This window comes from Apium graveolens, chromosome 4 (assembly GCF_009905375.1).
Source record: "Apium graveolens cultivar Ventura chromosome 4, ASM990537v1, whole genome shotgun sequence".
In the NCBI taxonomy this organism is placed as follows: Eukaryota; Viridiplantae; Streptophyta; class Magnoliopsida; order Apiales; family Apiaceae; genus Apium; species Apium graveolens.
In genome coordinates, this window is record NC_133650.1 from 88,965,616 (window position 1) to 88,975,138 (window position 9,523).

The 9,523-nt window shown below is 31.0% G+C and overlaps 1 long non-coding RNA gene across 10 annotated transcripts; it reads left to right on the forward strand.

Moving 5' to 3' along the window:
- The first annotated feature begins 896 nt into the window (after positions 1–896).
- On the forward strand, positions 897–8,289 carry LOC141718156 (uncharacterized). 10 transcript variants are annotated; one of them, XR_012573937.1, is made up of 8 exons: positions 898–1,270; positions 4,826–4,929; positions 5,798–5,890; positions 6,180–6,215; positions 6,503–6,605; positions 6,890–6,975; positions 7,663–7,908; positions 8,007–8,289. It is a non-coding gene; the product is annotated as an uncharacterized LOC141718156 (long non-coding RNA). The 10 variants fall into 10 exon arrangements; XR_012573943.1 differs by lacking the exon at positions 4,826–4,929 and having other exon boundaries at positions 897–1,270; XR_012573941.1 differs by lacking the exon at positions 6,180–6,215 and having other exon boundaries at positions 6,512–6,605.
- The last annotated feature ends 1,234 nt before the right edge of the window (positions 8,290–9,523 follow it).

Below are 9,523 nucleotides of genomic sequence, written 5' to 3' on the forward strand. Positions count from 1 at the left end.
GAGGTTTTGATGTGTTAATAATTGTGGGTTGTTTGGTGAGGTTTTGGTGTAGTGAGAAACTTGGAAAACTCGTAAATATAGCCGTCATAATGCCCGTTTTCCTTAGACTGTTGTACATGAATTTCGGACCAGATAACTCACTGACCAATCTTTAAATTTGCCATTTTTAGCTAGATCATGTCGTAATCTTCGTTTTGGTATGTGGTTCGCTTAGATCCGATTTACGGTTTAGGAGAAATGACCGTTTTAAGTAACGGCGTTTCGCGAACGAACCTTTACCCCTCGCTTTACTTTGAGACCTTGGTTAAGGCCCTTAAATGACTAATTGGAGTATAAAACAATTATGTAAAGTGAATTAGGCAGTTGGTAGAGTACTCGCGAAAGAATCTCCTTAAAATTCTTAATGGTTAATTTATTAAAAATGGTGGAGCCGAGAGTACGAACGACTTATGTGATTCGTTAAGCGTAGGAGTGACCATAAGAGAACGTTAGGGTTCAATTGGTTAAAGTCTAGTTTCTTAAGCGGCCGGGGTTTAATTCCGACTTATGTTATTGTTCATAGGTTATCAGACCCACTCTAAACTTAAGTCTATCCGGGAACACTCAGGCAAGTTTTGTACCCGTTATACTGTTGTTGTGATCTAAATATATTGATGCATTATCTTGGGATAAGTGCATGCACTACTACAAATATTAAATTGGAAAACACTACTTAGATATCGTTTTTTCTAGGTGCTATACAAGAATGCTACTTACACAACGTTCTTCAAAAAAATGCTATCTAAGTTATTAAAATAAAAATTAAAATTAAAAAAAAAGTAAATTAAATTGCTTGCATAGCAGTTTCGAGGGGAGCGTTATCCAAGTGTTGTGTTGGATAACGTTTGTACAAACGCTATGTAGGCAACCATATTTTAAGTAAATAATTTTTATTTAATAATCCATTTAAAAAGTACTGAAGCGTTTTTACTAACGCTATGGTAGCAGATGTATCCTAAATTTTTATTATTTTACTTTTAAGTTTTAATTAATAAGTAATTAAGTAAAACAACCCTTTCTCTCTTTTCTTCACAAGGCACAGAGGATTATCTACCCGAGCATCCACAAATTTATCTAATGATTTCTCTTTATTCATGAACATTTCATCTCTGTATTGTGCTGATCTTGGTTTTGACTGGGTAAATTGCAGGGTCATCTGGAGAGTGTCGATTAAAGAAGCCATGTGAAGTTTACAAATCAAGAAAATAATGAACAAGCTTGAATTTAATTTGTAAGTATCTCTGTATCCATGTCTTTACTGAACTTAGTAATTTAGGGTTGTCAATTAGGTTCTTCTTAACTTGTTTGGTTTCTAATTCTAGGTTTTTAATTATACTGGGTTCACCTACATTTACTCGGTTCATCCCTTTGACAAATTAACCTAATTCACACTTTTCTAATTTTTTATCACTTTTGTTTCAACTAAATGTGTAATTACAGGATATACCATTGAAAATTGAAAGTATTACATCTATTGATTTTGATATGTAATTTTGTATGCTCTACCCATAATGGAGAATTTTGTATCTGTATTCTTAGTTTTATCTTCATTTGTGTAAACCGATGGGGGTTGCTTTGACTGTACCAAAGCTGATTAACAACTTTTCTAGGAGTATTTTTGTAGCGACCGTAAAATTTTAAAATAATGATTATTTGTTTCCGTGCTATTTATGTGAAAGTAGAGAATAAATATATATAATAATATATTTATTCCAGTCTGATGTATTTCAGAGGAATTGTGATAAAGTGAATTGTGGATTTATTGATGCTATAATAGCATTATAAAATTTAAAGATGGAAATTTAAATGTGAAAGTGAAATGTGAAAGTGGAAATTGAAAAGTGGAAAAGTGGGAATTATGGAAATATGAGAAGTTAGTTAGAAAAATAAAATATGTGATATTTATATGCTAAAGTGTGGTTTAAGTGATTATTAGTATGTTTGAAATTTATTTATGTGATTATTAGAGTGCTTGGAAATTTATTTATGAAAGTTTAAGTGAATATTGAAAAATAAAGTGTGAATAAATGTTTATTTAAATTTCTGAAAAATAGTTGGAAAACAATAAAACTTTTATTATTATTCCACAATCATTATTTTGGTATTAAAAACTTTATAATACTGTAAAAGTGAGTATTTTGGACTATTTCCTATTTTTAATTCGAATTAAGAACTGTTTTTGCACTTTTCGTAGTCAAGATTGTAAAATTCATACAAAAATAACCGTGCATCAGAAAAATATTTTAAAAATATGCACGCGAAGCTAATTTCGTGCTCTTCATTTTAAAAATATAAAATTTATAACTTTCAGAACTTTCATAACATTTTGTATTTTATTAAGAAACATTTTTGCGTTCATTTATCAAAAGAAAACTATTAAAATAAAAACTTTTATACGTGAAATTACCAAAATACCCTTGTTTTATTAAATAAAACATCAGCCTCCCTCTTTCTTTCCTCATTTTACCCGAGACATCATCCTCCCCCATCTCTTCCTCTCGGTTTTCTTTTCCCCCGGCCAAAAAACCACACACACAAGCACACAACTTTTTCTTCTTCCTTTGTTGCTAGGTAAGAATCTAATCTTTTCTCTTCTTTTACATTAAACTTGTACTTTGCATGCTGTTATCCGTGTGTATGTATAGGTGTGTATTTATTTGAGTTTGGTATTGTTGAGGGAGAAACTAGAGTTTCATGTGATTTCACTTGAGTTAATTGAGTAATAGAGTGTTAGTGTTAGTTAATTCGAATTGCATGTCATGGATTATAGTTGCATGTTGGAAATTGGTGTTTGTACACATGCTGGTGTATGTATATGTGAAGAATGTGTATGTATATGGTGTTTCTTGGTGAAAATAGTTGTTAATTTAGTGGTTTAAAGTACTAAAGTTTTGTATCATGGAAGTATATATATGCGGCTTGTGTATATGTATATATGAGAGAATGGATTTCTTGACTTATGTGATGTAGTTGATGGTGATAAGAGTGTTTAAGTGAATCTAATTGTTTAAAAAGTGTTGTATATAATTAATCCCTTTTGCATGTAGTGTTCTTTTATGAATTTAAGTTCTAAACATAATTATGGCAATAAATTAGTAATGCATGCTAAGATATCTTGATGTATATTAGTTTTGATATATGCATTTCATTGTTTTGTTGTTGCTGATAGAAACATGTGTTTAAATGGCTTTTCTATGTGAAATTGATTGTTAATATAGTTATAAAGATAAAATGTTTGATTTCAATGTATTAGGTTCTATTTTCTTGCTAAATTCGTATAAAATTCATTACAGGTCGGAATTTTATGATTTCAGAGTCTCTAGAAGGATAATTTAATTCTCTACAACTTTGATTCTTTAAGTTTTTCGAAATTCTGCTTATAAGGAGGTGATTTCTGCAGTTTTTGTAACCTGCCAGAAAATTTTCAAAACTGAGAGGCAGACTTTGAAAATTTATAGTAAATTAAATATTTATCAGAAAATTTTGAAGAATACCATTCTGAAAAGATCTTTTCAAACTCTACATTTTGTGTTCACAACTCAGAGTCATATTCTGGGATTTAGGAGTCTTAAATGTCAAATTACTTCTGCGAGCAGGGTCTGACTCTATTCAGGCAGCCCACATTTATCCAATTTCCGAATTCGTTATTTATCCGTTTTTAATGAGCCTTACCCTCTTGGAAATATCTCAGAAGTATCTACAACTTTCATGTTTTATGATTTTTTATTTGACTTTAATATAACAGAGTAAATTGGCATTCTTTCGAGATGGTCGGGTTATACTTCAAACTCTTAAGAGTCTATGTATAGGACATTTTGATGAGTAATCTTGTATCTAGCTTTAATATGGTAAATATGATAGAATATGTGTGTTTGTGTGATGGCGTGTGTTAGTATGTGCCTTATTGAAATTGGTTTATGTCCTTGGTTGTTAAATGTGTTTGGCTATTTGGTCTGTTTTGATTGTAAACTAGTATCCATAATAATGTACTAGTTGTGTAAAGTATTTATAAGTCAATGTACTTAGTTTTTATAGAATGGTTTATTATTTACTTGTTTATTCTTGAAATAGTATAAAGAGCAAGTAAGTTGAATGGTATGTTTGTGATGAAGTTTGTATAGTAGTATTATACTACCATAATATAGTATTGTGATTGTATATGAGGCTGATTGCTTGTGTTTGGGTGTCGACAATGGTCGACTGGTATGTTGGAAATACAGAGGATATGCTGCCGAAATTTCGTTAAAATCTTTTAAAGATCTAACGTAGTTTGTCTAGCTATCCAATGTAGTTTCACTTGTCGAGTAACTAGACTATCTTCGAAAAGCGATTACGTTTTCAAGATGCTTAAATACTATTATAGTTTCACTAGGTTAGTTGCTAGTCGAATTAAGTTATCAAATGACGATCAGTTATTCGAATCAACTTAGTTTGACTTACAATTAATTCGTCAAACTATAATATGGATTTCAAATTCTTTTAAACTTAAAGTTTGTTTTCTAAACATTTAAAATATTTTGCAAGAGAGTTTTAAATTTAAAATTTTGTTTCAAATAAGGATTTATTTCCTAAGTTTGAATTGAAGATCGGATAGTGACTATATGTGCAATATGTGTTATGTGCTATGTGACATGTTTATGATATGTGTGTTATATATATATATGAAATAATAGTACATATATAAGTATAATGTATGTATCGCGAAAGGGGTAGTTAAGGTAGACGTTTAAAGTGAACATCGAACTGTATTTAGAATGATTCTGAAATAGAGTTCTTACTCGTGTAGAGTTAAAGAGTGAGTACGCAAGCATAGGAAAAGAAAAAGTTAAAGCTAAGATCCAGTGAAGATTGTGGTTAGGCAGGACTGTGATAGTGTGATACTTTTGAGAGGCAAGTAACGAAACCTCAACTGCTCTCTCTCTTACTTATATTCCTGCCTGTTGATTTAAATTTTGAATACCATATCTCAGCCATTGATAAATAAGCCTGTTTCCTTTATATTTTCAAATGCTCACAATTTCATTCATTATGAGAACCTTTTGGTTCATTGTTGATAATACCTATGTTTGAACCTATTGCGTTCTTTTTGATACATGATACTTGACATGATATCCCTGAGTTTCAAAAATGAACTTAAATATGATTTCAGACTTTCCAATAAGGTCTTATTTCATCAAAAGGTTGGTAAAGCTTAAAATTGAAAGATATTTTCATAATTGATATAGGAATTCCGTCAAAAATGTTTTCTACGGATTCCTATAGATTGGAGGCGTAAGTGGCCGAGTGACGCCAATCCAGCATTTTTGGTTGTGTTGTGCTAGCAATGGCAATAAGTCTAGCTGACTAGTTTTGGAACTAGTCTTAGGGGACCCTATATACATGGAAGCTCAGAAGGACGATTAGGTCCTGATGGGAGGCATTACGTGGCTGATCACCCGTATTGTCTATGATGTTGTGGGAAAACTCCAATCAAAAGATATGTTTTGAAATAAAGATTTCCTTAGAAAATGTTTGCTTGAAATGGTTTTTGAAAAGATGTTAGAAAGAATTTTATGAAGAGTTTTGAAAGAAAACTTGAATTTTGAACTGACGATAAAGAAATTTTCTATAATTCCTTTCCTTATTCCTTATATTGGATTTCCATTTGAATATCATAGTTGGCCTTGCCTATTGATCCCTGATAGCTTAACTGTTTTAATATTATTTTTACTTGCTGAGCTTTTGTAGCTCACGTTGCTTTGTTATCTAAATTTTACAGTTAAGCTCGAGTATGGTTGAATTTATAAGGTCACCTAGGAAGAATGCTAACTTTGGACCTTCGCGCACAGTTAGATTCGCTATGACATCGCAGGTAGTTAGAAAGGGGGTAGATTAGTGGCAACTTCTATATGAAGTTATCTTTTGTATTTAGAAAAGATTGTAATAGCATCATGTGGTGTAGTTAGATCTAATTTATTTCATACCTTAACCTGTATTAGATCCTATAGCAGTGCAAGGGGCCATGGCATTATGTTTATGATTCTGTTTTATTATTGTAATTCGTAGCATGGTGACTCCACAATCTAGGCCCCTGATTGTGAGGGTGTCACAGTTTTGTATATAAATGTTAAACTTTTCTACGTTGTGCACCTTCTTTCCAGGACACATGAACCTGTACCAAGTTTTTTGCACTCCAGGTATTACACAGTTGTATCAATTGAAACGTGTTTCAATTAGATAGCTTGTTTGATTTTTGTGTTAATTATGCAGTTTTAGGTTTGTATTACATAGTGATTGTGTTTTTGTGTGCTTATTATATACTGTTTAGAAACTATTAATTGAGTGATCACTGACGTAAAATTATGGTGCAATAGGTTTGGTACGTGATAGACTAATGATTATGTTATGAATGATTTATGTATGTTGACTTGAATTACATGTGCATAAACAAATAGTGATATAACTGAGCTTTATGTTCATGAAGGGAAAATAGGCTCTGGTTTTCTAGAAAAGCAAAGCCTAATGGATTTAAAACATGTTGGATGATGCATGAATTCTATCTCAAAAATCCACGTATCCCTGTCAAGGTATGACTTATCTGCATTGCTTCTTGACAACCAATTTATTTATTAACTGTAAATATATATTTAACACATGCAATTCATATAGACATGATTGCTAAAGGCAGCCTAATAAAGATCATTCTAATGTATATTGGCTACCCTGTGTCTGCACTATATTAAATGTGTTGTTATGTAATGGTTTGCATCTTGTACCAAAATAATTTTTACTATTTTTCCTATGAAGTCAATATTGTCTTTTATTGCTATGCTATGTTATTTTGTCAATGACTCAATATCCTTTTTTGAAGGTTAAAATCTTACAAATACAGGTGATGGGTGATGTGCGTGTGTGAAAGTAATAGCAGGAAGGCAACACATTTAACTTAGTACTAAGGTACAACACATTTAACTTAGTACTAAGGTACAACACATTTAACTTAGTACTAAGGTACATTGATCTCTATTAGCAGGAAGGAAAAACATTAATTTAGTACTAAGGTACATTGATCTCCAAATACTCTTTAAGGCAAAACATTAACTTAGGAAGGCACATTTAACTTGTCTATGTTATTTTTATCTTAAAAGAGTTTTGAGGAGTATAAAATAGTCAGAAGCATGCCCTAGTACTTTTCCATCAACAAAAGCTAGGATTCATTTGTAATTGCTTTATGTCGAGAGGGCTACTAAAAGTAGTTTGTAATTCATTTATAATTTTTGCTTCAAATAATTAAGTTAACTTGGATTTGTATTTTTAAATCCAAATAGTTTCAAACTTATTATTCACTTTCAACCATTTATTTTAATATTTCTTCTTTTACTGTTGTTGTTTACTGAATACACTATATGTTATTGTAGCTAATAAATATATATTAGATTTTAATTATATAAATTTTAAAATTGTACATATTGTGGTTTCGATACTTTTCAAATTATAAAATTCTGCTAAAATATAGCATTTGGATAACAAAAATGACCGGCCACTAAACTAGGCTTACCAAAAAGAAACATAATGCATAGATAAAAGTTGCTGAAAATCAGATTCTGTATTTCAACATGTTTACATGATGCTGGGAATTTGCAGAATCCTACCTTGGTCAATCATAAATAGTAAAAGTAGTAGTGGAAATGGCAGACTTTGTTGCAGAACAGAGAATCAACAAGTTGCTTTGTTGCAGAACAGAGAATCAACAAGTTGTTGTATATGATGATCAATGAAGAAGCCAAAATTTGTTGTTGGCTCCAGTTGGGCTGGCTTTGCTACTGCACTTCACCCTGCAAACAGTTGCTTCAAGGCTTTAAGCACACGCGCTCAACCTTCTTAATAAGGGTACATAGATATATCATATATATATATATACTTTATTTAATAACTTATGTGAGTCAATTGATTCATCTGTAATGATGTGAACAATTATTATTTTGTAGGATAAAGATGATGCGTTAGGAATGCAGTGCTGTTGAAGGGCGCCTGGTGTACTGATCTCATGATAGATAACTTTATAGAAATATGACGTTGCTAGAAGACTAGTTCACAATAATTTTATTCTTTTCCATTCTTTCATAATTATCAGAAATTTTAGACTAGTATGCACAAGAATGCAATGTAAGGAATGATTTATTATCAGCTATGTTGCAGTAATTTCTAAACTGCTTTCAGAAAGGGGCTGTCACTGGTACTTCCATTTTTTATTTAAGCATTTATCTTTCATATTGAATCTTTATAATAATTATTACTTTTTATTAAATTATGAAATTATTGTTGATAAAAATGAAATCAGGAAAAAAAATTAATTTCTTTATCCAGTAAATAGCTATTAAAGTAGTAATATAAAGATAGTGCTTGCATAGCACTTATACAAGTGTTATTGAAGTGTTAACACTTATGTATCACTTCCTTACATAGCCTTTTTAAAAATGGTATTTAAGTTCCGATGCTTGAATAGCATAATAAGAAATGCTATATAAGCAAGTTGTCCTTGCATAGCACTGGCTTGCATAGCACTTTTAAGTGCTATGTAAGTGCAAAAAGAAATGTTATGTAAGTCCAAATATGTAGTAGTGATGGTTGTTATTAGCAAATCTTGCGATATATTGGAGCATGTTGATATGGTATATATATGCATGTTTTGAAATCTTGATATTTTATTATCAATTCAAATACTTATAAACTGCATAATACCTATGCTAGAGATAATCAGCTTTGCGTATACCCTTAATATAGGGGACCCAGAGTTGAACATTTTTCTAAACCGGGAGGCGATGTTCCAGAGTATATTATATATGTATATAAATAGTTTTCAAAACTATTAATCGAATAAGGTTTATTCGATAGTTTTATATTATAAATGAATATTATTTTGAGTATTCATTCAAGGACTTATGACTCCGCTTATTTTATTTAATGAATATTATTTTGAATATTCATTTGAGGACTTATGACTCCGCTTATTTTATTAAACAATATTCTTTATTTTATTAAAGAATAATGTTTCGATATTTGCCAAGTATTCGGAAAATAATTGATACTATCAAATCATTCTTACTTTAAATATTTCGAGAGATGATTTTCAAACTTTATCAAAACTATTTTTGGAAGGTTAGAGCGGATCCCAAAACTCATTTTCAAATTTAAGATCTTCCTTTCAAAGGGGATTTAAATACTCGCTCAAAAATCTGAGGGATCCGGCTCCGTGATGTATTTTTATATTCGCAATAAGGTTGTTATTTTGATAAAAGAGTTTTTGATTACTTACCCAACACTCGGGAAGTAAAATTCTTGGAATAAGTTAATCCATTAACAGGCATCGCCTGGGAAATATCGGTGAGTTTTCCTTTCCAACTAGATACGACTTCTTGGTGGAGCCGTATCAACAAGTTTCTACTTGGGGAAAGGGGGACGAGCTTTACGTTTCAGAGTCATGGATTTCATCTGAACTAGGAGT